Raw genomic sequence first — 20,194 nt, forward strand, 5'->3', positions numbered from 1 at the left:
CAGCAGGGAGCCCACAAAATGGCCCCCGGACCGCTGCGTTACAAAAGCAGCGCAAGTAGCCCGGGAGAATTGCCCCATTTATACATCCATCAGGCTGGCTGACAATAGCTTAGTTTAGCATCTAATGAGAGGATTGGACTTAGAATCTAGCACAGGAGATCATTCCAGGGACTGATGCGAGGCTTGACTTTTTGAAAGGCCTGATCAATTCCACACGCTAGTTTTCTACCCAGAACCCTGGAAATTAATTTTGCCATAATGTTTCACAATATAGGGTTGATGTTGCAGAAGGTCATGCTACCTGCGCAGATGTGCGAGTTACCATATGCTCACCTTTTGTCTATTCTTCGCCCATTTCTTTTCAGTGCATTATCATGTGGTCTGACAGGATATGTGGTACTGAGTGTATGTATATATTCAAAATACTGGATTCACTATGCCCACCTTCCAAATTACATAAATGGATTGATGAATTCAATGCATCTCAAATGCTCTGAAATTACCTACTGGACGTTGGCTAGTAAGTCATGCAGACATTTTGGAACTTACTTGATAAGCATTGGAATTGCTGCAAAGTGATATATCAAGTTGTCATTTATATGCCTTATTTTTGGTATGAGCAGTAATACTTTCTTAAAGCTGTATAGTCTCCTAACAATAGCACTTTGTCTAAAACTTCTATAGCAGCCAGGGACTTCCATCTGAGCATATAAATCCACCTTCTGGATTTGGACAAGACACATATTTATATTATAGGCATTCACGATGTATTCACCAGCTGGCCACCAGCCACAGTAATGCGGGCCAGGAGAATCATGCTTAAAAGTGTCCAAGAAGGACACATGGAGATTGCAAGTCATGAGGGAGGCTTTGTAAAACTACACATGATCCTGGAGTAAGACCTTAAAACCTGAATATTTTTGAAACCGGTTCTTTCCACACAACATTAGGAGTATCAGCCGCACCTCTGAGCCAACAATGCATTGCTGCCGGCCTCCAGTACAGATCAGGTATAGTATTTACCTGTCACAGGGACTTAATATCTTGATTCAAAGAAAGCAGTCAGCAGCACAGCTTTGTGATGTAAATGCCATCATGTAGATGAGAGCCAGATTCAGTGTTGAAGGAGGACATAGACCAGGAGTCAGGGGGGACAGATGCCAAGCTCAGAAACTTTGTGAGAGGGATTCCAATGGATGACATATTAACATAAATGCACTTAGGTAGCTGCTGTACAGCCTGGCAAATCCTAGTCAAATTGAATGAAGGGAGTAATGTTCTGTAGACCCTTGCCCTGGATTCCTGCCCTATGTGTGCTGCAAATTTTAATGTTGAAAGGCCATGGGTAGATGGAAGACTCGGAGTGGCTCGTCAATATTTGACATACTGGGGGAGGACAAGGTTATCTGCTCCTAGATGTTTAATCACATGATATCCTGCGCATAAGAGATCAGATCACATGACAAAGGAAGCAAATGACTTGTGTGAACATTATCAGATTGGCTGCGTTTCCTGCAAAGAGTGAACTTCCCGCAAGTGCAGTGTCAGTGCATGTGACCCTGGGAGGAAGCGAAGTGTTGCAATGGGCAGTGGGGAGGAAGCAGCAGGAAGGAGCAGCGAAGAGAATAGGAGGTTTTGGAAAGAAGATGGCAGGAGGCAGGTGCACAGCAGTGACATCAGAAGGGGGAGAAACCATGCAGGTGTTAATCCTAGACTGGGAGCCGAGTTCCTGTTCCAGTGTAGACAGTGTGTTGAATTTATCTTTTAAAGGTTGGATTCCCTATATTTGAAGTGTGTGTGGCTTCATATTAACAGCAATTACGAGAAGATCCAAGAACCAGTAAGCCACAAGCAGGCAAAGTGAGGAAAAAATTGGAAACATAGAATCATAGGAAACAGAAGCAGGTGTAAGCCATTTGGCCCTTTTTGCCTGCTCTATCACTCATTATGATCATGCTAATCATCCAACTCAATAGCCTGATTCCACCTTCCCTCTGCACTCTTTGATCTCCTTCACTTCAAGTGCGATATGTTTTGAAAACAGAATGTTTTGGCCTTAAATGCTTTCTGCGGTAGCAAATTCCATAGGCTTACCACTCTTTGGCTAAGAAATTTCTCCTCATCTCAGTCCTAATGGTTTACCCATAACCTTAGACTATGATCCTTGGCTCTGGAAATCCCCATCATGAGGAACATCCTTCCTGTATCTACACTGTCTAGTTCTGTTAGAATTTTATAGGTTCCCATGAGATTTACCCCCACCCCCAATTCTTTTAAATCTCCGGCACTCCAGCAAATAATGAAACCGTTCTCTCCATGTCTCTGCCTGATCTCAACTTATGCCTTTTTCCTCTCGCCAACTTGAGCTGCTTTAGCTTCATCTGCCAAGTGATTTCAGACTTTCGCGCTTACACAATTAGATTTCGCTCCCACACAAGCTCAAGCTAGCTAAAAATTAAAACATTTATTAAGAAGAAATAAAACTTAAGCACTAAAATTACACAGTTCAAACAGTCTTACAGAACAAGCCACAAAAAACCCTGCTTGGTCAAAAGCATGATGTAGAGATGCCGGCAAACCTGGTGTTGTGAGACTTCCTACTGTGGTCAAAAGCATACCACCTTCTTAGCAGTAAGCCCCTTGTAGATTTTTAACCATAAAAATCCAGTAATATTACTCAGGTCAAGGAATTGTTGCATACCACACAACTTGTCAAACACTTCCACTCTGATTTGGAATTCCAAAAGGAGGTTGAGAAACAAACTGTTCTTTGAAAACAAAGAGTCCTCTGGTTTAACACTCAGTGGCTCCCTCCAATTCAAAACTTTACACAATGGAGCTTCCCAGAAGAAGCACAAAGGGGATGGTCTTCAGAGCTTTATTCCAACAGGCACACCAACCCAGCGAAACACACTTCCTTAAATATATTTTCCCCCTTTCCTCCCGGGTTCCACTGTCTTCAAACACCTCTTTGAACTCAACTTCTTCAAATATAAAACACTTTACGTTTCCCATTTTGGATCAATCTATCTTTGGGTCAGTACCTTCCCGTTTACTCATGGAAGTCGCCATTCCTTCGCAGTTGCTGGGTCAACATCCTGGAACTGCTCCCCCAGTGACATTGGGGTATCAACCCACAGAACATGGACTGCAGTGATTCAAGATGCCCATGTCCCACAAATGAATTTAAAAAAACTCCTGTAAGATGCAAATATTCCTTGTTATCTCTGAACTCCCTTTTGAAATTAAACAGCTGAAAACCCAAGTTTCCCATTTCTCTCACAATGCAAATTTCAGATCCAACTTATTCACTTATAACTCAAGCCACCGTAGCCTCCCACAAATGTGTCAACCTGACAGTTTTAATCTATCATCTCTTAGATAGGCAACTGCTTTCTAATAATCTTCCCCCCCTTTTAATTAACACTGAGCATGCATGGATACATATGTATGCATACATGCACACACACTCACGCACACACACACACACACACACACACACACACACACACACACACACACACACAAAATAGTAGCACAATGAACTGCTGCAAAATGAAGACATCATGGCTGCTGTTAGGATAACACACATAAATTTATATTATTCTGTTCCTGTGGTCTCATATTAACTGTATAATATTGATTAAAGTGTAAAAGTGATCAAAGTGTTTTCTGTAGCAAACATGGTTTTGATATACTGAAGATTGTCACACATGGAAAAATCTAATCAAATGAAAATGTAATGTGCTGGTAAACAGTCTCCATGATCGATCCAGTTTGGAGGTTTCAAGCATAACTATTTGCCAGCCTCTCTTCTGAACTGTGCAGACAGTGCAGACAAGTTCTCTCAGATATACCAAGACAGCATTAATTAGATTGAAGAATTGTTTCTTGATACAAGGCCGAATGGTCACTAGACAGTGGAACAGGAATTATATGCACCTTTGTTCCCTCTGCACAAACCCCTCCTGTTCCAAATGCTTCATTGGGATACCCAGTGGAACTCCCTTACTGAACCCTCTGCTTGCTGCAAATGAAGGAGCTGCTGTCAGCAACAATGTAATGGGAAAAGGAGTCTCTGTGAAAGAAATTTCACAATACAAAATATAGGAGCAAATAGCAAACAATAGCAGAAAGTAATTTGCTGAAGGTTGTGCACCAAAGATGGTGTGGAAACAGCAAAGCAATAAGCAATACAAAAGGAAAACTTGAAATGCTATAATTAACAATCACACCCTCAGATCTCAATTGAGTCCATATTACTCGGATGAGCTGAGCTCTAAGAGCTGAAAAAGGATTTCCAGATTTCAGAATGGAAGCAGTTTACACTGTGATGAATACAAACAAAGGATATAGCAAGGGTCCTGTATTCTCTGCATCAAGTCTTCAAAAAGTAGTTTCGGTCAGCAAAACTGGCATTTCATAAATTGAATGTGCAGGTCAGATTCTGCAAGGTAGGCTTCTGAAACATGTTGATAGCACACCACTCAAAATTGGTCTTATTATTCTACTACTTATGAAGGATATAAAATGATTTAAAATTTTATACCAACTTTCCAAAAGGTGTTGGGTGGGATTGTAAGAAAGAATTACTAGGCAAAAATGATAGGAAGAGGAAGGACAAGGCATGAAATGGGGTTAGTGGACAACTGAGCCCTCATCTGATGGCCAGCAAAACAGACATATAGCTGCTGAGATAGGATCAAGGGGATGTCCTGCTTGTTACTTCAGGGTACTCTCTCCAGAGGACAGCACAGCACTGAGTCCGTCTGGACATGCAAATTTCAAAGGTCTTAATTGTCTTACTACTCTCTGTACTCTGGGAAACACTGACATCTGTGCAACATCCTGTGTCCTGCCAGATTTATACCTCCTACCGTTAGGTCTGAGACCAGAACCCCAAGGTTTTCTATTTTGGCCTAAATATGAAGAGAGGATGCTTCACTCCAGGCATAATTGCACTGACAAATTAGAGATCTTCTACAAAAGAACAAACTTTATTTAATAATACAATTGAACTATAAATCTAACAAATGAAGCAGCTTAATGATGAACAGTTGAATAATATATAAAATTGAAAGGAAACAACTTTAACTTTTAACTACACACTGTTTCAGTTCCAAATAAGCAATATTCCTTTTACAGACTTACAATGCCACTTTATATACAGCGAGCACCCGTAAATGTATTTGATATAATTAATGCAAACAGTCTTGAAGCTTTTAGAGAGAGAACATGAGTCTCAGAGCAGCTTGTAGAACTCTGGCTTCAAACAAACCCCTGCCTGAACTGATAAGCTATTTTTCCTCCTACAGACCTAGCTCTTCCCAGTAACCTCATTATCACATGACCCTATCAATTAATCTAATCAAAACTCCAGAGGAAATCTTCATCCATAACAAAACTCCATTAGCTCTATCCTAAGTACACACTACATGGCTAAAATCCTAGTTTCCCAGCATCTGACCTAAACGTTTTCCAGAAACGTTAATAGATTATGGCCAGTGTAAACAATTGTCTCTCATGAATTGCTGGCAACATAAATGATAAAATGTTGCAAATTCATTGTCTCCTTCTCGAGAGTTGAATACTTATTTTGACAAATATTTAATTTTCTGGAAAATAACCAATAGGTCTTTCTACCTCTTCATCATTTTCTTGTAACAGTACAGCATCAACGACTATATTGCTCACACCAATAGCCACTTTGAATTGATTTCCACAATTTGGTGTCACCAAAACTGATGAGGTGGTTAACACAGTTTTCAGATTGTCAAATGCCTGACATTGACATCCATTGAAATTTCATGTGGTTTTTCAGCAGGTCAGTCAGTGGAGCAACAATACTTCTAAAATGTACCATGCATTTCCTGTAGAAACCACTCATGCATAGGAATCTCGGCACTTCCCTTTTTGTTGACGATATTGGGAACTCCCCATTAACTTCCATTTTCACATTCCATGATGCCACCTGACTATGTCCAATTGCATAGCCTAAGAACATGAATTGGGCTTTTGTGAATTCACTTTTAGCGAAGCCTGCCTCCTGTAGTGAAACAAACAATTCCTTTAAATGTTCCAAAATGCTCCTTCCAGTCTGACTGAAAACCATCAGATCACCTATGTATACTGTACAATTATTTGTCTAGAAATGACCTTGTTGGTTATTCTTTGGTATGTTGTTGGTGCATTCTTCATTCCAAATGCCATTACAGACCATTTGGTCTCACAAGAGACAAAACTTCCTTCACCCTTTCTGATAAAGGCCCTTGCAAGTATGTTTTAGGTAAATCAAGTTTGGTAATGAACTTTGCTTGCTCCACCTTCTCAATATAATTTTCCAGTCAGGGAATAGGATATGAATCTGACTTCATAAGTGCATTGTCTTTTTTACTGTCCACATATAATTGCCAATTCATTGTCAACTACTTTATCAAATACCTGATTATTTGAAATTGCGCAATACGTCAACAACAAATGTTACACACACTCTGAACAGTATTTTCAGTTTAGTTGGTGTGTCTAGAGAGATCATTGCGGATAATTGTCCATTATTTATTAGTAAGCCATTCAGGGATATCTGTGAGAAGTGAAATATCAATCACACTGCTTCTTTTCATTACCTTAGAGCTAATGACCTAGTGAATGAATGATTCTCACAGTCAAATCCATAATTCTCAAATGTAGACAGACCAAGCAAGATGTATATATTGCAACATTACATTTTTAAGTGCAACTCTTCCATCACCAATAGAGCTCATGTTTGGCAGACCAATTTGTATCAATTTACCCACTCTTACCTATTCTATTCTCTCAGAAACCAGAGAGCAACTTTTAAAACAGTAAGAGAATAAATATTACCAATGTGCATGGTAAAAATTCAGGTACAGAATTTACCAAGTATAGAGTTGGGGCAATAGGTTTGCACCCAGGATCCAACAGAAGGTATATGGCAACCAGCCAAGTTGACAAGGATTTGTTCAGTAGCAAGATCAGATTACACATAAAAGTGCAAAGGTGAGGTGTAACCAATCAGATCCATTCCAACTCTGCCACAATCATGCAGTTCTACTGTATCTAGGACAAGATACCAAATGCAACAGAAACAACAATCAAGAATGGCAACCCCCACAGATCACTGTGAGCGATTAAAGGTACTCCAGGCAAGCTGCCTATTACAAGATCTCAGTATACCAGCAGATTTTAGAGACTCATAGATTCATCAGCTCTATAAACTCAAGTAATGGTAACTAAATATGAACATGTATTTTCAATACTTATATTTCCTTTGAAGGGAGAAAGTATCTTTAAAAAGTAGGGGAAAGTTGTAATACATTTTTAAAGGATAGCAGCATGACATCACTAACATTGAAGTTGGTCATGCAATCCAGTCTTAGTTTCGCACTTGCTTTTGAGCAGAGCAGATGCACAGCTTTGCTGCTAATGCCTTCAAGCTTTTTGCCTATGAATAAATGTTCTCATGCGTCTATTGAAAAAAAAATGAACCTACAACATGTTAACAGGATCCCTTATGAATGATTGGTGCTTATATCAGTACAACAACACGACAGCCTCAACTCCACATTCCCATCTACCCAATAACCTTTGACTCTCTTGTCAATCTCCACTGCCTCTGGGAAAGAGAGTTCCAAAGATTCATGACCCTCTATCACTATTATTACTTTTCCAACTTTTCTTCTCGCTTTCTGTACAGCTGAGTCACAGATCCTAACTTAAGACTTGGATCTGGAAGGGTGGGCCCTTCCCCCCACCTCCCACCACACGAACCAGCACGTTCATTAGTGTTCAAAACTAAATTTTGGTTCGAGAGTGAGGCCTGGTGCTCCTGATCTGTCCGACAGTTATTCATTCATTCCTTCTTTGCCTGCACATTCTTAAGCTATGGGTTGACCATTTCTAGAAATGTGCTATCCATGTAGTTTCCAGCCTCATGGATACACCAGATGGAATTTTCTGACCTCGCCTGCAGCTAGGATTCTCTGGTCCTACTGCTGTGAATGGAGATTTAGCTGTCAAACTCTCTGCTTTCACTAGCAGCCTTAGTGGGGCGAGCAATTCCAGAGAATTCCAGCCACTGTAAAGGTGTCAAAACTGCTGGTCAACTTTTAAACTCTTCTAACTGATGACAGTTCCTGTATGTATAGTTGGCCAAGACAAAAGGAACATCCACAGGGCACAGGATGTACATTAATGGAACCGAAATGCCCTGCCATGTCTCTATTAACTAGACTACTACCTAAATTTACAATAAATAAACTTGTAGGAATAAATGACAACTAAGTTGACAATGCCAATGGTTGATGCAGATTTGTCATCACATATTCTTTTCCATCTAGGGTCAGAGCAGCTATGTGTCACATGTATCATTCACAGCATAAGGCAATACAGTTGAAAACTTGCAACATAAAAAAACATGCTTAAGACCACTAAGATTAGAGGCTTACTTCATGCAAGCATGGTTTGTTAAATGGGACAACAATGACCAACAAATTGAATCACAAATTTTCAATTTTAAGCTGTAAATGTAAAATACAAGTTAAAAATGTTGTTGACAACGAGTCTCAAGATTTTTGAACCGTTGAGGTTTTTAGTTGCCACAGAAAGATAGCTTTCAGTATGCAAGACCACAGTACTCAATTCTAAAAATTTCTGTGGTGCAATGAATCATATTCGGGGTACTCAGAATGCACTTTGTAATTAACGGTAGCTGCTTTGTTCAATAGGTCTACTTCATATACCGAAAACATCAGTATGCTCAGTTCAACTTGAGAGAAAACAAACATCTGGTTCATCAAAACAGCATGGACTCTGTAGTGGTCTCCTCTATATTGAGGAGTTCTACAGAGTTCTATATTGAGGAGACCAATGCAGACAGTGTGAGCACTTTGTGGAACACCTTCGCTCAGTCTGCAAGAATGACCCTGACCTTCTGGTCATCTGTCATTTCAACTCACCATCTTGCTCTCATGCTCAAATTTGGCTCACATTGTGTTCAACAACTTCAGACCATGAACTCTGTCCTTCATTTTGGATTCCCCCCCAACCCCCAACATACACACACACACAAAGCACCAGTCTAGATCTGTTCTCATGTTTTTGCTTTCAGATGATGCTGATCTTTATTCTGCTGTTAACACCTACTCTTGACCAATGCTTCATGTCTTTAATATTATCATCACCACTCCTTTTGCCTGGTGTCCCATGACATTTTTGTCATTCAACCTTGGCAGCACGGTGGCACAGTGGTTAGCATTGCTGCCTCTCACTGCCAGGTACCTGGATTTGATTCCAGCCTCGGGTGACTGCGCAAAGTTTGCACATTCTCCTCGTGTCTGCATGGGTTTCATCTGGGTGCTCCAGTTTCCTCCCACAGTCCAAAGATGTACAGGTTAGATGGATAGGCCATGGAAAGTTGTCCCTTAGTGTCCTAAGACATGTAGATTAGGGATATTAGCAGGATATATACGTCGGGTTATGGTTTGGGACCTGGATAAGAGAGTTGATGCAGATGCGATGGGCCAAATGACTTCCTGCACTGTAGGGATTCTATAACCTCCCTGTCCTCTAACCTGTCCCTGGTCTTTTTTTCTCTGGCTGCCCCTTGCCCATTTTTAGAAATAAGAACATAAGAAATAGGAGCAGGAGTAGGCCATCTAGCCCTTCATAAACATAAAATCCATCACATTTCTTCCTCTTCACTTTCGAATAAGGGTCATATTGGACTTGAAATGTCAACTCTATCTCCACAGATGCTACTGAGCTTTTTCAGAAATTTCTGTATTTATTTTGAATCTCCAGGATCTGTATTTTGCTTTTAAACACTTCAGATGCTGGAAAAAACCTCAAATCTGAGGTCTAACTCTGCACTCACCTTTTATTTCTTTACTTGTCTCATTACTACTTTGTTTAACCCTTCCCTTCAAATCTTTTGTGATTTAATGTCTTCCACATTCTGCCCTATCACAGACCTTCCCTTGTTCTTTTCCCACTCTCTCCTCTCTTTTATTCATTTATGGAATATGGGCACTGCTGGCTAGGCCAGCATTTATTGCCCATCCCTAGTTGTCCTTCAGAAGATGTTGGTGAGCCAGCTTCTTGAACCACTGTAGTCCAGAAGAGTAGGCCTGTGTCTGTCTCTGTGGAGTTTGCACATTCTCCCCGTGTCTGCGTGGGTTTCCTCCGGGTGCCCTAGTTTCTGCCCACAGTCCAAAGATGTGAGTTAGGTTGATTGGCCGTGCTAAATCGCCCTTTTCTGTCAAGGTAAATTGCCCCTAGCTAGGGTAAATACATGAGGTCATGGGGATAGGGGCTAGGTTAGATTGTGATGAGAGCAGACTCAATGGGCCAAATGGCCTTCTTCTGCACTGTAGGATTCTATGATTCTATAAAGGTACACTCACAGTGCTGTTAAGGAGGAAATTCCAGGATTTTGACCTAGCAACATTGAAAGAACGGCATCTTATTTCAAGTCAGGATGGTGAATGACTTGAAGGGGAACCTGGTGGTTTTCTCAGGTATCAGCTGCTCTTGTCCTTCTAAATAATAGTGATCATGGGTTTGGAAGGTGCTGAGAAGGAACTTTGGCGAGTTCCTGCAGTGCATCTTGTGAATGGCATACACTTCTGCCACTGTTCAGCCATTGTGAACAGATTGAATCTTTGTGGAAGGGGTAGCAGTCAAGCAAACTGCTTTGGCCTGGATAGTGTCACGATTCTTGAGTGTTTTTGGAGCTGCACTCATCCAGGCAACTGAGTGTATTCCATTCCATTCCCAGGATATTTTTTGATATTAAAGGTGCTGTAAAGTGCTCGCTGCTGAATGTGCATGTGTAAAAATGCCTTGCCTTGTAAACATGATGTGGAGGTGCCAACATTGGACTGGGGGAAACACAGTAAGAAGTCTCACAACACCAGGTTGGGATTTCAGTTCACAGACAGGGCATATAAAGCCACAAACTCAATTTACAAAATAATGGTTATAATGCGAGTCTTAACAGGTAATCAAGTTTTAAAGGTACAGACAATGTGAGTGGATGGCACATACACTTGCAACTTGGCCAACGTTGTCTACCTGATACGCTGCAGGAAAGGACGTCCCGAGGCATGGTACATTGGAGAGACCATGCATACGCTACGACAATGATGAATGAACACCACTTGACAATCACCAGGCAACAGTATTCTCTTCCTGTTGGCAAACACTTCAGCGGTCACGGGCATTCGGCCTCTGATCTTCAGGTAAGTGTTCTTCAAGGCGGCCTTCACGACATACGACAACGCAGAATTGCTGAGCAGAAACTGATAAGCAAGTTCCGCACACATGAAGATGGCCTCAACCAGGATCTTGGATTCATGTCACACTATCTGAAACCCCCACGACTTGCCTGGGCTTTCAAAATCTCAGTAACTGTTGTGGCTGAAGACAATATGCATCTCTTCAACCTGTGCTTAACCCTCTTTTCACTCACATTGTCTGTACCTTTAAGACTTGATTACCTGTAAAGACTTGCAATACAACCATTATTTTGTAAATTGAGTTTGTGTCATTATATGCCCTGTTTGTGAACTGAAATCCCACTCACCTGATGAAGGAGCAGTGCTCCGAAAGCTAATGGCTTGTGCTACCAAATAAACCCGCTGGACTTTAACCTGGTGTTGTGAGACTTCTTACTGTGTTTGCCTTGTAAAGGAAGCAAAGGTTAACTGATTATTGAAGCTCATTAGATACTCAAAAGGTTTTTACTCTTTTTGGTGGACTGTTGATCTGTGATGGTCAAGAATTCACTGCAGAGCATCTGTGGAGAAAGGAAAAGGAGAATTTTTTCCTGAGGATTTTTTTTGTCCGGATTCCAAAATCTCCGTAGAATTATGAGCTCATCCACTGAATTTTACATGTTAAACCAGTGTGAATATATTCTATCTATTTTACAGGATAGCATTTAGAATGGGAGTGGAGAAGTATTCGTTTTTTTATAAGAACAGAATCACATCTGCCTGCATCTATTCCTGAAAATTAATCTTAGTAGATTTAATGTGCACATAATTCACAACTAAATAAGTGGGAATGGTAGAGTAAGTAAACTATCAATAGAGTAAGTACTAACTGCATAAATATTATCATATAGGTCTAAGTCACACCCCATTTGCCTTTGCTACAGCTTCCATTTTGTCTCCCTCAAAAATTATGGTCATCTGCATTACTAAACTAAGAACAATCTTGGCTTCTTCAATTTTTCCAAGAGTACATTAGTTTGGAATCATTGTTTTTCTACTGCCAAGTAAGAAAGTAAGGTCCATGAAGAGTTCGGTCTGCTCCACGTACTCCCTCATCTTGAAAATTTATATTAGCAGCCAATATTTTTCTGAGCTAATGGAGAATCAGTGACAGTAAAAGGTCACTTGCATCTCAGAGCTGTTCCAATCAAGTTAATGGTTTGGGAGAGGGGTGGTACAATTTAGGACTTGCTCACCGCCTGGTGTAGAGAAGCACCCGGAGCTCCAATTTCTGCAGCTGGGAGCACTTCTTGCAAATGTGGTCATCTGGGACACTGGTAGTGTCCAAGACTCCCCGCATGTAACAATCATGGGGCTTGAAAAATTAACAATATTTCCCTCTTTACTGATGCTGCCAGATCTGCTGAGTTTTTTCAGCATTTTCTCTTCGTATTTCAGATTTCCAGCATCTGCAGTATTTTGCGTTTATTTCAGGTTTCGTGGATACTGAACTGGAGATTGATCTGAGAAGGGTAGGCACTTTTGTAAATGCATGTCAAATCCCTCATAAATCAACATTGCAGTATCCCTGTAAGGACATGTAGCTAAGTTTAGAAACGATTACTTACCAGCAATATCACTAAATCTGCCAATTCTATGGATGTATGATTGTTGCAGTAATTGGCACTACCTTACACCTTAGTGTCTGATGACCCAATAAAGACAATTCCCCATAGTTGTTGCAGGTTGGCACAACAGATTTTGAGATAGTATTGGGATATGTGGCCAATGAGCATACAAAGAGTTCTGATTCCCGGGAATACCTTTTTTCCATTCAGTGCCACTGAAGGCATGACCTGTTGTGATTAGACGTCCAATATTATGGACAATGAGGCATTCATATATTTTAATGATGCCTTTGGGTCTAGTCCCAGTCTGCTTTGGGAAGACAAGTCTTCATGTTTGCCAATCGTTTTCTAAAGTAAAACTTGTTGCTCTAAGTCTGTAAATAAGGGTGTGTCAGTACCATGCAATCAAACTTGGTTCGCCTCTTTCCATCTTAATTCTTTCAAATGCCTCCGATGGAATATTTATTTTTGGAAACTTGATCGGTAACGGGAACAAAAAATACTTCAGAGCAATTAGCACAAAGGTCATGAGAGCTTAAATGCCTGAAAAGCAAAATTAACACAAACAAGAAATGACTGGGCTGAATGCATTAAGCTTTGCAATATTATGTATGTTTCAAACAGCACTTAGTATGCCTATTTACACCAAACAACTCTGAATGTCCATTTCACAAACACGTGAGATAGTGCTAGATGCTATGTGCTGCCACCAAACAAACAAAATTAATTTCCTTCCATTTGATATCAGCACTCCTTAAAGCTTCATCCCTGACCCAATTAGGATATGATGTGGGTAAGCATTCTCCAAGGTGGCCTTCACGACACACGACAGCGCAGAGTCGCTGAGCAGAGACTGATAGCCAAGTTCCACACACACGAGGACGGTCTCAACAGGGATCTTGGGTTCATGTCACACTATCTGTAACCCCCGTGGCTTGCCTGGGTTTGCAAAACCTCACTCACTGTGCTGTCTGGAGACAATACACATCTCTTTAACCTGTGATCAGTGCTCCTTCCACACACATTGTCAGCCACCTTAGGACTTGAACAGCAGGCTAGGTGTAAAGATTCGCATCCTAATCAGTAACCTCTAAACTGTCTGTGCTTTATATGCTCTGTCCGAGGCCAGAACTCTCCATTCACCTGACGAAGAGGGAGTCCCCTCAAAAGCTTGTGAGTTTACTATCAAATAAATCGGTTGGACTAAAACCTGGTGTTGTCAGACTTTTTACCCAATTAGGATAACCAGAATTACTGACAAATAGCACGATTCCAAAAAGAAAATCTAGATTTTTTTTTAAACAATTTTGTTTGGAAAATTTGAGGAATACATTTCTGACAGTCCTCCTCTCAACTTTCCACTCCCTTTAAAAAATGAATGAATGATTTGTGCACTTCTCTGATTTTATTTGATAATGTTCACCAGCTCCAACACACCCCTCCCTCATGAGCTCAATGCATTCTACGCCCGTTTTGAGCAAGGGGTCAGTGACAGCACGCCCTCCACCCTGGAAGTCTTGGATGAACCTGTATGAGGCTACCATTGCAGATATCAGAGCAGCTTTCTCAAAGGTCAACTCACAGAAAGTGACTGGTCCGGAAGGGGTACCCAGACAAGCACTCGGATCCTGCGCAGATCAGCTGGCAGGGGTATTCGCAGACATCTCCAACCTCTCTTTACAACAATCTGAGATCCCTATCTGCTTCAAAAAGACGACCATCATCCCAGTACTAAAGAAAAGCCAGGCAGCGTGCCTTAATGACTATCGTCCAGTGGCTCTGACATCCATCATTATGAAGTGCTTTGAAAGGTTAGTCATGGCACGAATTAATTCCAGTCTCCCGGACTGCCTGGATCCACCACAGTTCAACCACCACCAAAACAGGTCCACAGCTGACGCCAACTCCCTGGCCCTGCACCAACCCTCGAACACCTAGATAACAAAGACACCTGAGTCAAATTTCTATTTATTGATGACAGCTCAGCCTTCACACCATTAGTCCCATGAAAAACATCTCCAAACTCCGTGGCCTGGGCCTTGGCTCCTCCCTCTGCGACTGGATCCTGAACTTCCTAACTCACAGACCACAATCAGTAAGGATAGGCAACAACACCTCCTCCGTGATCATCCTCAACACTGGTACCCCACAAGGCTGTGTTCTCAGCCCCCTACCATACTCCTTATATACCTATGATTGTGTGACCAAATTCCCCTCCAACTCGACTTTCAAGTTTGTTGACAACACACTGTAGTGGGTCAAACCTCAAACAATGACGAGACAGAGTACAGAAATGAGATAGAGAATCCGGTGAACTGGTGCGACGACAATAATCTCTCCCTCAATGTCAACAAAATGAAGGAGATCGTCATCAACCTCAGGAAGCGTAAAGGAGAACATGCCCTTATCTACATCAACGGGGATGAAGTAGAAATGGTGGAAAGTTTCAAGTTTTTAGGTGTCTAGATCATCAACAACCTGTTCTGGTCCCCTCATGCTGACACTATAGTTAAGAAAGCCCACCAATGCTGCAACTTTCTCAGAACACTAAGGAAATTTGACATGCCAGCTATGACTCTCAGCAACTTTTACAGATGCACAATAGAAAGCATTCTTTCTGGTTGTATCACTCGTATGGCTCGTGCTCTGCCTAAGACCGCAAGGAACTACAAAAGGTCATGAATGTAGCCTAATCCATCACACAAACCAGCCTCCCATCCATTGAGTCTGCTGCCTTGGCAAAGCAGCCAGCATAATTAAGGACCCCACGCACCCTGGACATTTTCTCTGCCACCCTCGTCCGCCAGGAAAAAGATACAAAAGTCTGAGATCATGTACCAACCAACTCAAAAACAGTTTCTTCCCTCCTGCTATCAGACTTTTGAATGGACCTACCTCGCTTTAAGATGATCTTTCTCTACACCCTAGCTATGATTGTAACACTACATTCCACACTCTCTCATTTCCTTGGCTATGTATGGTATACTCTGTCTATATAGCACGCAAGAAACAATATTTTCCACTGTATACTAATACATGTGACAACAATAAATCAAATCAAATCATTCAACAATACTGCATGAAGTAAACTCTTTGTGGATTATGAACTCCATCGGTATCTTTAAAAATATGGAACAAAACTTATTTCAGTGCACATTGGATTAATTCAACTTGCGTACATAACTGAGTGTGGATTTTATTGTTCCAAAAACTTTAATTTTGGATAATTGCGCCACATGATAACTAGAGATAACGGGCAGATTTTCCAGTCTTGCTTGTCCCGAGACTGGAAAATCCTGCTCGAGGTCAATGGACCTTTCCATGGTCTGCCCCTCGCCTTCTCCGCTTCCCATGGCAGGTGGAACAGTAAAATTCACCCCAACAAGTCTGTTACTGCAGGTCTGCTATAAAAAGTTAATGAACAAGCGAGTAACAATCTACAATTGCCCAGTAGACGATTCTTCCAGAATGTGCTACATTGACTGCTAAAGGCCGCAAGTGCCAAAGCACTCTCAATGTAATACGCTCCCAATTAGAGAATAATATTTGGGATAGTCAGTATAGTTTCCCAGGCAACCACATCTCCAAACACAGCCACTCAGACACAATTAACTTCTGAAATCAATTTTCCAGGCAGAAATATAAATTTGGAAATTTGGTAGAATTCTTTTCAACTATTCTAAAATCAGATGCATGATACCTCTTGTCCAGTTTTCAGAGCAAGATGACAAGAGCCAATTACTAAAATGCCAACTGTGATTTGTTGTACGAAAATTTGGATACAATCTGATATTCAATTTTCTCAACTTTGATTAGTGAGAACATTAACTAGCCAACGTGCCATCTGCTTGATAAAAAAACAGAAGACACCAGGGAGTGTTACAACATTCAAATACACAAGCAAAGACAATGATTGAATGACCTATGTAGTGAATAAAACTTTGCTATCGAACAGCACACTTACTCCCTAACCTTAAAATAGGGCAATTCCATCCCTTAGGAGTTTTTTCACTCTCTCAACTCCTTAATGAACCTTCAAATGAAATTGTCACTGTAGTCACCACTTGTTTGGAATTGTGGGCCGTGCAGCCACTTCTACTCAGAAATAGGGAGATATGCAGGGAAACTCCATTTCAGGTAAGATCATCTCTCCAACCAATTAAAAAAAACTTCCATTCTGTCACAATGGACTGGAATCAAATTAGTGTCAAAGAAGTGAAAGGGTGGCGTTCTCACTCAGTGTTATCACAATTACAAAATATAGAACAAATAGTTTTATTCTAAGGGCAGGATATTCCAGGTCACTACCTCCGGACCATGTTTTCTGGAAGCAGCGCGCCATTTGTCGCCAGTGGGATCTTTTGGTCCTGCCAATGTCTACAGTGTTTTACATGGCTTGCTTGTCCCGCCATTGGGGAATGCGCTGCAGATGGCTGCCCTCAACAGCCCGCTGCCAGGAAGGGCCAGAACCCCTCCCTCAACACACCCCTCCTAAGTGTTCTCATTTTGAGTATTGCTTTGCATCAGGTGGCAGCATTGCAAATATTTCTGTTTTAGTCACAAAGAGGATCTGCAACTTTTAACACTTTTCCACGAACCTGACAGGAACCAGTGGGATATATGTTGAAGCTCATCCTCCGTTTTCAAGCTGGAACACGGAGGAGAAAAAGACCAACTTTAGGAGCCCATATCCCATGCCCCAAAGATTCATGAAGTGTACCAAGCTTTATAATGGATGGGTTTTACAACCTCGCTTGAGCGAGATCGCAAACTCCCACTCAACGTCAATGGACTTTTCCGTTATCCGCCCCTCACCTACTTCAATTCCATGGCGAATGGGGTGGTGGAATTCAACTTTGAGGCAGGCAATTTTTCAGATCCATTGTATATGCAAATGAGAAGCTTAATATCTGCTTTAGAATTGTACTTTTGAAATCTTGCTGTCCTGAACAGAATAGGCCTGCCTGCTCAGATTTAACAGCAATGCCTGTCACTTTAAAAGCAAACACCTACAAAAGATGAGTTTAAAAAAAAATCCAGATTGAACTCTTCTGAGGAACTGTTGCTGGCCCATGATAGTCCCCTCCCTGTTCAGCTTCCGTCACAGACACTCACCCAAAGACTACTGCCAGTTGGGCAGAGATTCACATGGGTCAGTGTCCCCTGGAAGTGCCAGAGGTGCCAATTGTTCATTCAAACGAGATCCAAGGTCCATATTTGATGCAGCTTTAGTCTATCGTTTGGGAATTGGCCCCTGTGGCCAGTTCGTGCTGGCTTACGAACAAGTAACCAAATAAATTTCTATCACAGCATATTTTCCACTGAAAAACATCTCACATGAAATGAATGGAGGCATTTTACTCTAAGATAACATACAATTATTTACTGGGATAATTACTTATCATTGCAGACTGCACAGAGGCTAGTAGATTAGTTGTGCCTGTGGATTATAATTGAGTTATCCAATTAAGGGTTCGGATGACATCCAAAAATGTGTTAGACCACAGCTGATATTATTGCGAAGCCAGCCAGATCCCAGAGTGAAATGTGTCTCGCTGATTGTAAACCATTTTTTAATTGTGAAGATGAGGAGGAAGCGCTGATGATCTCAGAATTCCAGTAATGCTTTTACAATTTAAAAAATTAACTTACTTATTGAAAAGTGAAAAAAAATTAAGCACACAAGATAAACATTACACAGTTAAAGCGTCTTACGGAACAACCCTCCCAAAAACTTGCGTGGTCAAAAGTATGCAATTAAGCTATCTTTTTGGCAACAACTCCTTCCAAATTTTAATCATAAAAATTCAGTAAATATTATCCAAGGAATTGTGTCACTCTAATAAAGGCACTCCTCTCAATTTCTGAAACGCTTCTACTCTGATATGAAATTCCAGAAGAAAGTTCAGAAGCAAACTGTTTCCAAAAACAAAGGCAGGAATTTTCTGGCATTCACGCCAGTGTGATCTTCTGGTCACTCTGAGGGCACACCCTGCCGCATGTTTCCCCGCAGCAAGGAATGAATTCAATGAGAAACCCCGTTGACAACAGCGAGACCAGGCGATCTAGCCATTGGCCAATGGCAGACTTCCTACTCTGTCGCAAAATATATGGCACATTGTGCAGGAAATCCCACACAAAGATCTGCTGGCTTAACACTGTTGGTTGCCTCCAATTCAAAAGTTACACAGCATCCTACACAAAGTGGTCAGGGCTTTGCCCTGCAGCTGCACCAACTCCATTGAATATGCCTTTCCTTAAATGTCTTTTCCCTTTTTTTATCTCAGATTTCAAAACCTCAAAACCTCTTTGAACTCAACTTTTCCAAATATAAAAATATTTTGATTATGTTTTCTATTTTGCCTCTACTTTCAGTGATGTAAAATTTAATATACTTTTTTCTGTTTACTCATGGACTCCTGTTAGGTGCAAGTGTTTCCTTTCACCTATGAACTCCCTTTTGAATTTCAATAGCTGAAAAATCAATTTCTCCACTTATCTCATGATGCAAATTTCAGATCCAATCTATCTATTTGTAACTCAAACTCACCATAACCTCTCATTTCAAATGTCCAAACCTAACTATTCTTAACCTTCCATTTCTTAGACCTCGTAACATGTGTCGAGTAATCTTCCCCTGGTTTCATTAACCCTAAAGACAGACAAACTCACACACACATAAAGTTGTAACTACACAGAAAACATAATCACAAAAATACAAAACATACATCTCTCATCACAAATGTGAAAGCTAAATTTCAGAATCTATTCATCAAAAAAACTGCAAATAATTCCTTGTAATTTTCTGACAGGAGTTTGATGTCATTTTTATAGCTCCATATGAAGAATAGATTTTCTTATGGCAAATGCTTTTATTAATAATGTATATCATTGCCACAATGCAGGGCAATATAAAGTAAGAGAGCATTAAAATAAGAGGGCACAGATTTGCTAAAGAAGCAAATGTGATGTGAGAAAAGACTTTTTCACACAAGTCGCTCGGGTTTGGAATGTGCTGTCTGGAAGTTGTGGTGGAGGCAGACTCAATCAAGACATTCAAGAGGGCATTTGGTGATCATTTGAATAGAATCAATGTGTAGGGGATTCGTAAAAAGGTAGGGGAATGGCACCAAGTCATCATGCTGGTTTGGAGAGCTAGTGCAGACATAATGAGCCAAATGGCCGGGTTCTGCACTCTAACAATTTTGTGATTAGTGAAGAAAACTTGATTAAAATCTCTGATAGGACTACTTCTCCAATTTCTTCTGAAGAATTCCACTAGATACAATATGAATGCAAGAATGACTGGGAGCAGGAACCTTGGAACAATAT

The 20,194-nt window shown here is 40.9% G+C and overlaps 1 protein-coding gene across 2 annotated transcripts in view; it reads right to left on the reverse strand.

Annotated features, from left to right (window-relative positions):
* Positions 1-20,194, reverse strand: part of fggy (FGGY carbohydrate kinase domain containing) — a 247,266-nt gene that overhangs the window by 123,891 nt on the left and 103,181 nt on the right. The gene's annotated exons all lie outside the window — the stretch shown is intronic.

This window comes from Carcharhinus amblyrhynchos, chromosome 9 (assembly GCF_965287045.1).
Source record: "Carcharhinus amblyrhynchos chromosome 9, sCarAmb.v2.hapA, whole genome shotgun sequence".
Lineage (NCBI taxonomy): Eukaryota > Metazoa > Chordata > Chondrichthyes > Carcharhiniformes > Carcharhinidae > Carcharhinus > Carcharhinus amblyrhynchos.